The sequence below is a fragment of the Sciurus carolinensis genome, unplaced genomic scaffold (genome assembly GCF_902686445.1).
Source record: "Sciurus carolinensis unplaced genomic scaffold, mSciCar1.2, whole genome shotgun sequence".
NCBI classification, from domain to species: domain Eukaryota; kingdom Metazoa; phylum Chordata; class Mammalia; order Rodentia; family Sciuridae; genus Sciurus; species Sciurus carolinensis.
This window is the reverse complement of record NW_025920150.1, coordinates 1261344-1275660: the sequence shown is the minus strand read 5'-3', so window position 1 is coordinate 1275660 and position 14317 is coordinate 1261344. Positions and strand designations below refer to the sequence as shown.

At 43.2% G+C, this 14317-nt stretch overlaps 1 pseudogene; it reads left to right on the top strand.

Annotated features, from left to right (window-relative positions):
- LOC124974484 (gamma-glutamylcyclotransferase-like) overlaps positions 1-13523 on the top strand; it is a 61681-nt pseudogene extending 48158 nt beyond the window's left edge.
- Positions 13524-14317: the final 794 nt, after the last annotated feature.

Here is a 14317-nt window from a genome sequence, read left to right as displayed (position 1 = left end):
AAATCCAGAGTGTAGATTAAAGCAATGAGCCCAAATAATAGGGTTCAACACATCCAAATTAAGTAATTCATACAAGAGACAATTTGCTGTCATTTTTTAAAATGTAAAATTGAGTAGATTCCCCAACTCTTTTTTTCTTGTCATGATAAGAAAGTTTTCTGCCCCATTTGGTATCAGGCTAATATTCAGTCTCTTTTAATATTAAAAATAAATTTGGAAGCTATAATCATATTAAAATGAAGACATAGTACTTACTCATACACTTTCATCTTAAACTATTTAGTTTCCAAAACTGCTTCCTTAATGAAAATGAACAGGGTCATTTTTATTTTCAATTTATGTGTTTCTAAGAAACACAATCCATAGCTTCCAGACCAGTAAAGTCCTCAAACTATGAGAATTAAGTAATCATTTGTGACTGTGAGAAATGAAGCTTTAAAATTGAGATTTTTTCCAGACTCTGATAAATTCTGCTATTATTCATTGTTCAAAAACTACTTTGGTGGCATTATGTTCATCATAGTGATACATAGTCTCCATCTCCAGAATGAGACTTGTCAGACGTTCTAATAGTCTCAGAAATGAGTATATATTACAGTGTACTTTTCATGCAAATATTTGAGATTTTGAAAACATAGCATTCAACTTTCATTGCGTAGCATTTTTCTAGCATTAGCCTATTGCAAATCAGAATATCATGTTATACAAAAATTATTAATCTAAAAGGACCTCATCTGCCAGTTGACTAGTTATACCAATGCTAAACTAATCAAAACTGCAAGAAATGTGGCATTGCCATGGGGACCTTGGAAATAACTTTATTATTGTCCCACTAAAAAGGAACTTTGTTGGGGTTCCCGGGACCCCCAGCCTTGGGCACGGTCATGATGGCGCCTGGCACTGAGCCAAAAGCGGCCAGCTATACAGTAAACAACCAGCGAATTCCAATGATTGGCTAGTTAACGATGTGATTAGAGCATGCCCCCCTCGTGTACCTATTCTATGCCTGCAGCTGTCCGCGCGTTTACCTCGTGTGCTCTCCCCTGATTGATTGAAGTGTATATAAGCTTGGTGGGTGGGGGAGTAAGAGAGAGAATCTGAAGCTGGGAGTACGCGGAAGCTGGGAGTAAGAAGAAGCTGAGAGAAGAAGAAGCTGAGAGTAGGAGAAGAAGCGAGGAAGAAGAGCCGAGCGGGAGAAGCGGAGCGGCCGAAGTAGGTGTGAGCCGAGCGGGAGAAGCGGAGCGGCCGAAGCAGGTGTGAGCCGAGCGGGAGAAGCGGAGCGGCCGAAGCATGTGTGAGCCGAGCAGGAGGAGTGGAGCGACCGGAGCAGGCGAGAGTTAAGCAGAGGGAAAGAGAGCGAGAGAAAGAAAAGAGAGAAGGGGATAGAAAAGAGGGAAAGAAAGGAAGACTGTGCACAATAAACTTCCAAAGCTTCAGACGTTTGTCGTGTCTCTCTCTGCGGCCAGAGGGAACGCGATAACTGGTGCCGAAACCCGGGAAGATGAAAATTCTATAAAGAAAACAAGGTAAGATATCTAAAAAAATTTTTCTAATAAGTTAAACCGGTTATAAAAAAGTTAAAGGGTATCAGGATACGCCATCAGCGGTCCTGGGGATACACGGAATGCGATCCAGTTAAAGGGTATCAGGATACGCCATCAGCGGTCCTGGGGACATGCGGGATGTGGTCCGGTTAAAATAAAAACAAGGACACACGGAAGGTGGTCCGGTATCGGGATACGCCAGCAGTGGTCCTGACGCGTGGAACGCGGTCCAATTAAAAGTGAAAGTAGAAACACGCTTGAAGCGGTCCAATTAGGGTATAGGCAGCACGTGAAAAGCCGCTATAAAAATTTTAATGCACACTTGATAGATAGTTTTCCTTTCAGTAATCTCGTTGCTCCTGGCAGCTTGCCCACTGTTTGTTATTGTAATTGCCATAACTGAAGCTATTCAAATTAGTAACAATGGGGTCTGAAACGTCTAAATTCAGAATGCAGCAACCCCTCAGGGAGCTATTAAAAAACCATGGGACGCCATTAAAGGAAAAAACAGCTAAAGTATTTCTCGATACTGTGGAAAGGGTTTCCCCTTGGTTTTTGGATGAGGGCCTTTTGAATACCCTACAGTGGGAACAGCTGAGGGAGGACCTTCGTATAGCGGATAGGCAAAACCCTTTGCCAGTAGGCACTATGGCTATTTGGTCTCTTATTAAATCCTGTCTGCAAGATAAAAAAAAAAAACCTTCACTCACCGAGCCCTTAGCTGAGGGAAGACAGATTTTGGAAGAAATAAAAGAGGAACGCTCATATCTTTCTCAAAATTCAGAAAAAGGAACTAATTCAGATGAGGAACTATCAGAAGGGGAATTATCAGGAGAGGAACTGGAAAAAAGAGTACAAAAATTAAGACTAGATGAAAAGCCCCCTCTAGTGCCCGTGTTGCCTAGTGCACCTCCCATAAATAGGGAACCCCCTCATGAAGCGTCCGGTTTTGGATTACGCTCAGAATGGAGTCATCTTGGATCTGTAGCGTATCCTGTTTTTGAGGATGCTCAAAATCAAAGATTCCACCAACCCTTAGACTTCAAAATAGTGAAACAGTTAAAAGAAGCAGTTAGCACATATGGTCCTCAGTCAGCTTTTACTATAGCCTTAGTAGATACCTTGACATCATTAAACTTAGTGCCCCAGGACTGGACTAATCTTGCTAGGGCCGCTCTGTCTGGGGGACAGTACCTTATGTGGAAAACATCATGGCAAGAAATATCTACGGATACCGCCCGCCGAAATGTGGCAGCGGGGAATCCCCAAGTCGATAGGGACATGCTTATGGGCGTAGGACCTTATGAAACCCTTCAGGCACAGCTTAATTATCATCCAGCAGTCTATGCGCAAATTGCCGTGGCTGCAACCAAGGCCTGGAAAACATTACAAGGAGCAGGAGATTTGCAGGGCTAGTTGTCAAAGGTAACTCAAGGGAGTAGTGAGCCCTACGCGGACTTCGTCGATAGGCTAATTCAGACAGCATCACGCATCTTCGGAGATGCAGAGCAAGCCATGCCCCTAGTAAAACAATTGGCTTACGAACAAGCCAACAAATGGTGTAGGGAGGCCATAAGACCATGGAGAAACAAAGACTTGTCCACCTACTTAAAAGTGTGTAGAGATGTAAATGATACTTCGGTGCAGAGCAGTGCCTTTGTAGCAGCCATAGACAGACAAACCACCTTGTTGTCTGCCGCACTTGCACAAGCCCAGGGGAGGTTCCCTTCAAGAACTAATAAAGAGTCTTTAGGATCATGTTTTGTGTGCGGACAGAAGGGACATCTAAAAGCCACTTGTCCAAACAAAAGGCCACCCTTTGCCCAAGGTGGGAACATCTATACAAAGAATAACCTGGGAACCTGACCTGGGCTATGTCCAAGATGCAGAAGAGGAAGTCATTGGAATAGTGCCTGTCAGCCTATTAGAGATAGGGAGGATAATTTCCTAGGGTTGAATCCTAAACTTCAAAAAAAACGGGAGACAAGGCCCTCCCCGGGGCCCGCAACAAATATACGGGGTAATTCAACAAGTTCCCCGACGGTGGTATCCTCCCACAGAGAAGGGGAGCGCAGAGCCACCTCAGGAAGTGCCGGATTGGACATCTGTGCCACCTCCAGACTCATACTAACCCCAGATAAGGGGGTGCAGATGATTGATACTGATTGGCATGAAAAAATTCCACAGAACAGTGTAGGACTATTACTAGGTAGAGGTTCCTCAACACTAAAAGGACTTATAGTACACCCAGGGGTTATTGATCCTGATTTCACTGGACAAATAAAAGTCTTGGTCTCTTCACCAAAAGGAATTACGGTCATCTCTCCAGGGGATCGCATTGCACAAATGCTTATATTGCCCAGTCGACATTCTTTGTGGCCCAGTAAAAATACAAATAAAAGACAAGGAGGTTTTGGATCAACAGGAACCACTTTAATAAACCTTACTATGGATATGGGACAGAGGCCCCTCCTAAAATTAAAAGTGGGAAATATGGAATTTACAGGTTTATTAGATACGGGAGCAGACAAAAGTATTATTAGCGCAATGGTCTGGCCAAAGCACTGGCCATTGATCACAGCAGCTCAGAGCTTGAGAGGCTTAGGAGTAGCAGAAAGCCCCAATCAAAGTGCTTCCTCATTATCGTGGAAAGATACAGAGGGACACACAGGAATATTTCAGCCATATGTCTGTAATGTTCCTATTAGCCTATGGGGACGAGACGTCCTGCAGCAAATGGATATGAAACTCACCACTGATCAGACTTAACAAGGGACTCCTGTAAGAAATATGTTACAAAATATGAACTATGATGATAAAAAAGGATTAGAAAGACATAGTCAAGGATCTACCCAACCACTGCCTTTACTTTCACCAAAAAATGATTCTCATGGATTGGGTTTTTCCTAGGGGCCACTGATAAACCATCAATCCCTATAATATGGAAAGATGATAAGCCCCGCTGGATTCCACAGTGGTCCCTAACAAAAGAGAAGCTAGAGGCAGCTCATAAGTTAGTACAAGAACAGGTACAAGCAGGTCATTTACAACATTCTACTTCTCCTTGGAATACTCCAATATTCTTAACAAAGAAAAAATCAGGAAAATGGAGGTTATTACATGATTTAAGAGCCATAAACGAACAAATGTACCCTATGGGACCCATCCAATGTGGACTCCCTCTTGTCACTGCACTACCAAAAAATTGGCCTACTATTATTCTGGATTTAAAAGATTGCTTTTTTTCTATACCCTTACACAAAAATGATTGTTGGAGATTTGCCTTTACTTTGCCCTCTCTTAATCACACTCAGCCTGACCAGAGATTCAAATGGACCATGTTGCCTCAAGGTATGGCTAACAGTCCTACTATATGTCAAAAATACGTAGATAAAGCGTTAACAACTACTAGACAAAAGTTTAAGAGATTGTTGATTTATCATTATATGGATGACATACTTATTTGCCATCCAGAAAAAGAAGTTTTGTTAGAAGCATTACAATTTATAACTCGAGCATTAGAAAAAAGAGGACTAACGATAGCCCCTGAAAAATTACAATTAGAGGAGATCCAAGAATATCTGGGTACAAGGCTCACTGCCACTACAGTCAGACCATCAAGGTTGACCATCAGGACAGATCAATTGAATACCTTGAACGATTTTCAGAAACTCTTAGGTGACATTAACTGGATCAGATCCTATTTAAAATTATCCACAGGGGAATTAAAACCTTTATTCGATATATTAAAGGTAATCCTGACTTGAATTCCCCTAGGAAACTTAATCCCGAAGCACAGATATCCTTACAGCTAGTAGAGAATAGACTTCAGCAGTGTTACGTTGATCGTTGTGATCCTACTCAACCATTAAGTTTAATCATAATCTCAGAGAAACATACCCCTTTTGGCATAGTTTGGCAAGGAGGACCTCTGCAAAGTATAAATCTCCCTAGCTCTCCGGCTAAAACATTACAATCATATCCCCAAGCTATTGCTCAGGTAATATTCAAGGGAATAGAATCTTGCATTACTGTTTTTGGAATCCATCTGTCTATTATTATAACTCCTTATTCCACTTAGCAAATTAAATGGCTAATTAATAATGATGATGATTGGTCAGTATTATATTGTTCCACTTCAGCTCAGTTCGATAACCATTATCCCCAACATCCCTGGATTCAATTCTGTAAAAATACTCCCATAGTTTTTCCAAAAGTGACTAGTGTCCAGCCTCTTAAAGACTGTGTAACCATTTTTACTGATGGCTCCAAAAATGGAGTAGGTGCAGTACTTATCAGTAAACAACTTCACACCATAATAGTTCCACCCAACTCCACACAGGTTACTGAACTTGCAGCTGTAATATTAGCCTTTAAATTAGCAGATAATCAGCCATTCAATCTTCTATCTGATAGCTTATATATCGTTAACGCTTTACAGGTTCTTGAAACGGTACCCCATATTTCTTCCATGTCCAAGGTAGCTTCTTATTTTACCATGCTACAAAACCTTATCCTACAGCGTAAACATCTATTCTATGTAGGACATATTAGAGCTCATTCTAATTTACCAGGACCTTTGGCCAATGCTAATGACTTGGTAGATATGGCCAGCAAATCAATTTTTGTTTTTTCCATAGAGGAACAAGCAAAACTCTTTCATGAAAAATTCCAAGTAAATTCCACTACTTTGAGCAGAAAATTTCCTATATCTAAATGTATGGCTCGACAAACAGTAAAAAATTGTCAACATTGTGCTCCTTTAATCCCAGTACAATCCTTTGGAGTTAACCCCAGGGGACTGCTGCCTGGTCATATTTGGCAGATGGATGTAACCCATATTTCTGAATTTGGTACTGTTAAGTATGTACATGTGTCAGTAGACACTGCTTCAGGAGTCATTATGGCTTCCACTCATTCTGGAGAAAAGGTAAAAGATGTCATTCAACACTGCCTACAAGCATTTGCTGGCTGGGGCATACCTAAAGTTATTAAAACAGATAATGGTCCTGCTTATACTTCCAAAAGCTTCCGGTTGTTTTTACAAACATTTAACATCCAATCAGTCACTGGCATCCCCTATAATCCTCAGGGACAGGGCATTGTGGAAAGAGCACATCTTACTTTAAAAAATTGTTTAAATAAACAAAAAGGGGGAATAGGAGCCTCCTACAAGTCTCCTAAAGATAAACTTAATTTAGTTCTTTTCATTCTAAATTTCTTAACTCTGGATAGGGACGGCCACTCTGCAGCTGATCGACATTATAATCCCCATGATACTCCTCAAGTATGGGCAAAATGGAAAGATATCCTGACAGGTTGTTGGAAAGGACCAGATCCAGTCCTTCGTTGGGTCCGAGGGTCTGTTTGTATTTTCCCACAGGATCAACAGACTCCAGTCTGGATTCCAGAAAGGCTAATCAGAGTTTTACAGCATGCAAGTGATGCTGCTCCTCCTCGCAATGGCGAGCCTGAGCCTCCCTCCAATAACAAAAACTCAGACGGAAAGGCAAACCCGGAACCTATGGGCCATTGTTAGCCTGGCCATATTTTTTACTTCTAACTAACACATTTTTTATCCTTCCTTTTCTTGTTTTTCACCAATTCCTCTACAAGCCTGTCAATTCTACTGATGATTTTTCAGGTCGTGCTGCTTTTGGTGACAAGGATATCTCTAGCCTTTCTTTGCTTTAACAGGAGGAATTTTTGCACTTTGCCGTTGGAATCATACTACAAATCAGACCCAGAGTAGAGCAACTCGTTCTGCTGACCCTAGCTGTAATATTGCTTTTCCTCCCACGTCAGCTTGTGTATTTCCTCCCTTTTATGTTTCTACCAACTAACATTTCTAATAACACCTCTTAACTGTTCACTAACTGTGTGCTATCTCTCACAATGCTGGAATGGTACTTTTGCCACCCGTGCAATTTGATGCACATTTCTATCTTCCTACCAGTCCTAGTTTCTGTTGCAGATATAGAATTGCCAGTGCTATTATCAAGAAACAGAAGAGGCTTTGACATTGCAACAGCCGTGATCATTGCCATCACAGTCCTTGCAGTAGCAGCATTGACACAACCATAACAACGATCATTTGGCCAAATATACAGCTGCAGCCTTACAGACCATAGAGACTCTATCAGAGAGTGGACTTACTATAAGAACAAGTGGATACCTTGCAAGAACTTTTGGGACTGGGATGCGTTTATTCCCTGAGAGCTGTTTGTGTTGCCCGTATTGTAACTCTACTGGTATGTATATTGTTTCTGTATTTAATATGGCTATATGGTTTTTCTTCTGTTTATAGATTTGTCAAACAGCGGGCAGGCTTAGGAGCTATGGTGGTGCTCCTCTGCCTTGGCCTCTCTCTCTTCATTCATTTTGGCATGCATCTACAAGCTAGCCAATAGAGAGATCAAATTATCTTTCATCAGGCCATGACCGCCCTAAAGGCCGACAGCCCCCCATTAGTATGGCTCTTGATGCTGGACCGGTAGTCAAAGACGGGTAATGAAGGAGGTGGCTGTGTACCAACCTAAGACAGGAGCTGCAGCATGCTCTGCAGGCTCTGATGACGGGTAAGGACATATGCTGACCACTCAGCCTAAGACAGACACGGTCTCGAGCCTTAGTTTAATAATAAAGAAGGGGGATATGTCGGGGTTCCCGGGACCCCCAGCCTTGGGCACGGTCATGATGGCGCCTGGCACTGAGCCAAAAGCAGCCAGCTATACAGTAAACAACCAGCGAATTCCAATGATTGGCTAGTTAACGATGTGATTAGAGCATGCCCCCCTCGTGTACCTATTCTATGCCTGCAGCTGTCCGCGCATTTACCTCGTGTGCTCTCCCCTGATTGGTTGAAGTGTATATAAGCTTGGTGGGTGGGGGAGTAAGAGAGAGAATCTGAAGCTGGGAGTACGCGGAAGCTGGGAGTAAGAAGAAGCTGAGAGAAGAAGAAGCTGAGAGTAGGAGAAGAAGCGAGGAAGAAGAGCCGAGCGGGAGAAACGGAGCGGCCGAAGTAGGTGTGAGCCGAGCGGGAGAAGCAGAGCGGCCGAAGCAGGTGTGAGCCGAGCAGGAGGAGTGGAGCGACCGGAGCAGGCGAGAGTTAAGCAGAGGGAAAGAGAGCGAGAGAAAGAAAAGAGAGAAGGGGATAGAAAAGAGGGAAAGAAAGGAAGACTGTGCAAAATAAACTTCCAAAGCTTCAGACGTTTGTCGTGTCTCTCTCTGCAGCCAGAGGGAACGCAATAGAACTTCCACTGATTTTCACAGCAGAGCCATTAGGAACAGAGGCTTTTATTTGTATTAAGTATGAGCAGTCCCTTTTGTATAATGTGCTGTGGTTTATACAATGTATATTCTTGACCTTCTTTATCTGGAGTCTTCATCCATGGAGTCAACTAAAATGAAATGAAAAATATTAAGAATAATTTGTCTGTATTGAACACACATATACTTTTTCCCTTTCTATTATTCCCTAAATGATACTGTATAATTTTTATTTATCTGGGCCCACAGTCCTTGGGAGACTTGAGGGGGCAGGGCATGGGACCTCCTAGTACATCTGAAGTAACATTCTTGTGCAGTGTGACTGTGGGCCTTGAACTGGGGAGCATCCTGATTTGGGGTCTCTTGAGGCAGTGACTGAGACTAAATTCTGACCTTCTTGGAGGTGCCCTCTCTCTGTCAGGTGGGGTGCTCAGGTTGCAGTGAATATGCCTGGGAGAGGGGGCCTGAGGCCACATGTGTAACTACTGATTCACTGGTAGCTTGGGGTCCAGGTGCTAATTGTGGCCCACAGGTATCATTAACCAGACTCAATTCCAACCATTTTGCCTGAATTAAATTGTCATGTCCTTAGGATTCAGGTATGGGAATAAGAGGCTTGCCCTGAATCACATAGTAATGTTTGAAAATTGGGGGGATTATGGGGAGTGCTTGAGCCTGCCAGCATAAACTTTTTTTATTATGGACCCTGTGGAGTGTGGTCAGGATTCCTGATCCTACAGATATGCTCATGTGGCCCTTGGCAGGGACTAGTGTTTCCCTAATGAATTTAAATGCAGAAAACAGTTAAGTCCCTCACACAGGGAGTAGCTCCTGGGGCAGGTGTTGTTATTTGTCCCCACCTTCCATGGGATAATACAGATATCCCTGTGGAAGAGAAAAGTCTCCTGTTTGTGGGGACCACATATGCTTTCAAGTTGAGTGATGCCTGATTTCTACTTAGTAAAGCAAAATAAATGTCCCATTGCCCTTGTGAACAATAGTCATGAACAAAGAGTAGCTGCCATTCCAAGCACATTTTATCAGCTTGTTGTGAACACCTTAGTATGAAAAATTCCTTTCATGCAAAGGAGAACTGTGCGAGGACTTCCTCATGCCCTTGTGAGGAAAATGTTGAGTGTGTCATCCTCACCCAGGGAGGTGCCAGCACTGTGCAGATGTCCTTGGGGGCATCTGATGACAGAGGATAGAAGGTAGAAACTGCTGTTCCACTCGACTGTGATATTGAAGTCTCCTTTGTTGTAGAGGAAAAAGAAACATTTTTCAATAAACCTGAAATCTATGGCAATACTAAAATAGGTGGGAGTGTACAGGGTACAGAATCTTTCAAGAAGACAATATACCTTCCATCTGTATAATTCTGATTGTAAGAATTTTCCATTAGAGAACCTGAGCCTGCAATGCATTATTAGAAGAAAATTCTAAGAAATAATCTTCATTACACATGTAAGTTTAGTAATGTGTTACTAATTAATATTATTTCGGGGAATATTTTAGAAGAGTTTGTAGTAATTTGGAATCAAGAGTAGAATGCCGTGGACATCATTAGGTTAAAAATTAATAAAGTAAGATAAAATACATTTAAATTGTTTACACTTTCAAATTATCATTTTATTTATTAATTTCAGTAAGTTTAACAAGATAAAGACATGAGAATGTTCACCTTGCTCACATTCATGGTCACCAACACAATTCAGTAAGTTATGGAATTTTAACATTCTTCTGATTAATGTAACAACTACATTTAGATTCCTCATCTTACTAGCAGCTGCCACAAAGAAAACCTTGTATTTTGTTACATTTTAAAGGATCCTAATTAGGTCTTTCATTAGTTCAGGTTTGTGTGTTTCCATTTAAGGTATTCCTTGACTCCTGTCTCAGTCTCAACCATTGTTCATAATTCCATGGAAACTGTTTTCTTTCCTAGTGGTAATGACAGTGAGAAGTGTGGTGGGTGGTTGGTCTCAGTCAGCAAAGCTGGGCTCTGTCAGGACACTAGGATCAGGCCCCACTGATCTTGATACAAACCAGATGCATATTTCCTTCAATCCACAGGCCTCTCCACCCATGCTCTGTAGCTTCTCATTGGAGTAAAACAGGATCCCACAAGGTCAGCAGCCTCTGCACAGCAGCCTCTCCAAATCTACTGCTGAAGGCACCATTCTCTTGCCTCCAGAGCCCAGCATCAGCTCAGGAGAGGAGGTTTCTGGGCTCAGGGAAATGACCTCTCAGAGTGGCTTCTACTGCTTTCAAAGGAGAAATCCAGGTCATCTGTAGCCCTAAGTTCTCATTCCCATAGAATCCAGTCATGCACTCATCAGTACTTGTGGTCATACTCCAAGTGCCTGATTTTTGCTCACAGCTTCCCATGATCTTGTACTTGGAGGAAGAGGGTGTGACATTGAATAAATACTTAAATACCATAGATAGCAGTGGGCCAGGCAGGTCTTAAACAAGGAAGAACAGACCTGACCTACCTGGAGACCATGGGAGATCTTTGGGATGGGCACTCAGAGAGAAGTCCATTGAGAAGGGAAAGAGCCCTGACTCTTTGGGTATTGACATTCCATGCACAGGGAAGTCATGCAGGGTTTCTTGGAAGAAACAGCATCAAGAATGGTTCAGGGAAACCCCAGATTGGGTGGAGTGCCCTGGGGGAGGGGCTTGGTGAGAGTGAGGCCACAGAGGCCTCCAGGAGCCACACCCTAAAGGACTGGGGCAGTGAAAGAGGTGCTAAGGTTATTCTAACTGGGTAAGTTCACACAAGAGGATTTTGAGGAAGGCATGGATCACGTGGCTTTCACTGTAGGGATTTTGATGGCTCTGTGAACAGGAAAGAAGGGGGAGAAGAGCTGGGAAAGACACTGGTCTCTTGAGAAGGGCTTTTGAGGGGGTTCAAGGGGGGTCTCCAATTTGTGTTCTTGACAATTCAATCTGCTTCCAGAAGTGGGAGACTGAGCCATTTTCTCTGTCTCCCAGAAGACTGTGATGTGCTCCAGGCCTGCACCTATGGAGTACTGTTCTGAGGGATGAGGGCAGAAGACAGAGTCTTGGTGCAGAGAGGGTCTCACAGTTCCCTTGCTGAAGCCAGGGATTATGGACCCTAACTGTAGTTCCACCTTAATGGCTAAGGGGTTCTTGGTAATTATGTGTTTTCTGTCCTGCAGTGTACAATTCATAGAAGCAGAAAATTATTTCTCTTTTAAATCAATATTTATTCCAATGTAACTACATTGCCTGGTGTGTAGCACTTCCTCAACTTGTGATATATTAATGTTCATGTGTGTTTGTGTGTGTGTGTGTGTGTGTGTGTGTGTGTGTGTGACAGAGAGAGAAGAGAGAAAGAGAGAAAGGTGGTCCCAAGTTTGAGACCAGTCTCAGCATCTTAATGTGAGACCGTGTTTCCAAGTAAAAAAACTAAAAGCCCTGGGGAAATACCCTATAGCTCTGTGGTAAAGAGTCATCAGTTCAATCCCCAGCCCCCCAGAGATATATGAGGGGTTAGACTCTCCCAAATCTGAACTCAGGGCCAGCAAACTAAGCCCCTCCCCAACTTTTCTGAGCACATCTTCTCATATGTGAAGTCACCATGTTCCATAGTCGCTCTATACACCTCTCTCTGCAGCTGCCTGAATTTCAAGGGAGAGGGATAGAAAGGAGAAGGCAGGTTGAGAGATCCTCGGGAATGGTTTGTGTAGGGTGGCCTCATACTGGCAAGTCTTGAGAGTTTTCTATTATTTGTGTATGTGATAACCAAATGATAAATACATAATACAATGAGGAATCTGGATGAGAGTGGTACTCAATGTCACTTTTACTTCTCTGCCTGTCATCTCCCTTCTAGAATCCACTGTGAGGAAGAGCAGATGCCAACCTCTTCCCAATGCCCCACCATGGCAAAGACAGAAGACCCTACTTCAGATGAAAAAGAGCATGGGTTCAGAAGCAATAGACATCTCAGTAGGAAGATGCTCTTACCACACCATGATATGGTCATGACAAAATTGTTTCCTCCACTTGGAATGAGATGTTTTTTGGGGAAAATATTGCCAAGAGGAAAGAAATGAGAAGCATGATGGTATTCATCAGACAACAAACTTCTCTGAAGACAAAAGTGTCTGTGACAGTGGAATGGTGGCCTGCTATTTTAGGCCTATGCTGGCAAGGACTGGTGAGTGGTGTAGGCACACTGGGCAGCAAGGTCTGATTGCTGTCCCTGTCTCTCATCCATGTCTTCTTGATGGGAAGACTGTGTCCCTTGGGGTGAGCTCAGTGACCACAGGCCAAAATTACACATCACTCTCCTTTGCTCTAGGGGTAGGAACTCTTGTGGCAACAGGAATATCTACCAACCAGGTTCTGGAGTTCCTGTTTGTACAAGTTATCTTTGGAGGGAGAAGGTTTATGCTGAAGCCCCACTTTCTGCTGTTGGATCCATGCAACAATGGTTATGAGTATCTGGGCATCAGCAGTTACCCCCACCCCTCACTGCCATCTATAAACTTTGTGCTTGCTACTAACATGAGGATTGGGAAATGGATAATGATTATTTACCTTTGTCTAGTTATATACCTATCTTTTACCTTTATTATGGAATATACTCTTCAAAAATTTACTTATCCTGTGCCTAAAGTGCCTCTGATGGAGACTGTCCTTTGTGAAGAGGGAGCCTTGGAGGACATGTACCCATAGTGCCTCCTATTTCCCTACCTGGGCAGGGGATATATCCATCAGTATGGCAAGGCTTTCCTCCTGAAAACCATCCTTCTTGGATACCTGACCTGGGCCACACAGCCCTCTCTTGTCAGTTGGAACAAGACTTTTGCTATTGTTCTTTGATGGGTCCTGCAAGTTTGGGATCTTAGCCTTCTGCAGTTCCTGGCTGCTCTTTTTGATGTTTAAGAGATCACACATTCCCTGGGATGGTGACAGGATGCTGCTGGATATGTTCAGGATGGTGGACAGAGTTTCCTGGGAAGCCAGGATGTCAGGAGTGCAGTCCTAAAGGAATGCATCAGTGGCACAGTCTTGAAGGATGATGCCAGTGGACATATCTTTAGGATGGTTGTCTGACTCAGCCTCTGTGCTCAGGCAGGAGATTTCTGCTAGGGGATTGGGGATTTTACTTTTCCCAGAATTTCCCTGATTCACTTGAACAATTTGAGAGTTGGACATCCTGCTGGTTCTCATAGTGAATACCTTGTCAGGGGCTTCTCAGCTTTCTCTATCTCCCTGGTGTCTTCAGCCTTTGAAGTTTGGAACTCTTCCTTGACCAGTGATGTTATGTTGTGACATGGGTCTTGTGAGCCCACACCCCACTCTCCAATTGTACATGCCTCCTTCTTCTGGTCTTGGATTTGGCTCCCAGGTGCCCCTCCCAGATCCCAGGACAATATTTCCATGCTGAGTTTTGCCCACAAGGACCAATGTGGGGGCACTGAAAGGGCAAGCTACCCCTTTATCCATTTGTAAGACCTCTCAGGGCC